Genomic DNA, 1,617 nt, shown 5'->3' with positions numbered 1-1,617 from the left:
CCACCACCAGGAACCTCTGGCCCAGCACCACCACCAGGAACCTCTGGCCCAGCACCACCACCAGGAACCTCTGGCCCAGCACCACCACCAGGAACCTCTGGTAGCCTTTCAATATCTACAATATTTGATGTTTAGTGCGTAGAAGTTTCAATGTCTCGCTTTTTTTTGCAGTCAAATGAAAGTTTTACAATTTCATCAGTATAAATGGCAGCAAACTGACTCGCAGATAACCATGAATTGGTAATGTGTAAAAGGAGGAACTTCATCTCAGTGAGTCTATACTAAGACTTTATGTGCCCGGTTCTCTTTCTTTCTTGTAGCCTAGTTTCACATTATAGTTATAATGTTTGATGTAGTAATGGTATATGACCTTTCTTTTTGTGTCCAAAGTAAACATTTAAATGATTTTGGAGCCAGTCCAAAATAAAAAAATCCCACTCTTATTGTTTTACAGTGTAACCAAAACTATGGCTCCTGTATTATTTAGGCCGCATAATTTGTATTTTCTTCTTGTGTTCATTTTAAGCCCCCCTTCATTTTCCTTTTGATTTTACCATTTAAATATGCACCTTTATAGAAACGTTGGAAAAAGGTTACAAATGTCATTTATGCTTCTAATTATTTTGCATAAAGCAGATAAGTGCCCTTGGTATATTTCCTTAATACAAAAAAATGTAGATGGTATGAATGGCTAAATACTTCATTCAAGTAGACTAGAGAAGTATACTCGAAAGTTGAAACGTATTGCCTATTTTTCCTATTGGTGTATTCTTGTACAGGAACTGACTCCTGATAACATTCCAAGTGGTGACAATCCAGTCATCGTTTTGGCCCCTGAAGATGCCTCTGTGACAGCTAAAGTTTGCGAAGGTGGGTCATATCTGTAGTGTGTTGCAACATCATAGGAAGGTGTTCTTGTGACCTTTGATTTGTGTTCGGATTATCCCATACATATTTCGCATGGTAGTCCGCGAGTCTTAGTAAACTGAACGTTCAGGGGCATTGTGATCTTCTGTTGCACCAATGATTGACCTCCTACTGTGGTTTGGTTAATATCTGGCCTCCATATGTCACCTCTATACCTCTGTTTGTCTGCGTGTCAATTTGTGAAACTGTCCAGGTGTCTGTGTCTGTTTTTCCATGGCCATCTCTTAATTTATCATCTTGTCTTTCTGTGCCACTTGAATAACGCATGTTGGTGGGTAATTAGAAAGTACCATTTGGAAGTAGTACTTCTCATCCCTCTGATGTTTTTGTTGTTAGTTTGTCTTTCTTTTTCACTTCATCTGATTTTCTTTTACATGCCAGCCTACTTTTTCTAAACCATTTGTCACGAGCAGGGTACTTACCAATAGTGCAAAATTGATCAAAAAATGAAACGTTTGATGGAAATTTATCATTCAGTGAAGTGTAGAATGGGACGATTTGTTGAAACCAAATCTCACGGGGAAAACACGTTTTCTTTTCCCCAATTTCATCCGAGTCAATCTATTGATATGGCTCTCCAAATCGGTTGCATTCCCCAGAGCCCACAACCTCTGGCCCAGCACCACCAGGTACATCTGGCCCAGCACCACCACCAGGAACCTCTGGCCCAGCACCACCACCAGGAACCTC

The sequence above is a fragment of the Aplysia californica genome, unplaced genomic scaffold (genome assembly GCF_000002075.1).
Source record: "Aplysia californica isolate F4 #8 unplaced genomic scaffold, AplCal3.0 scaffold00283, whole genome shotgun sequence".
In the NCBI taxonomy this organism is placed as follows: Eukaryota; Metazoa; Mollusca; class Gastropoda; order Aplysiida; family Aplysiidae; genus Aplysia; species Aplysia californica.
Note: the sequence above shows the minus strand (reverse complement) of the source record.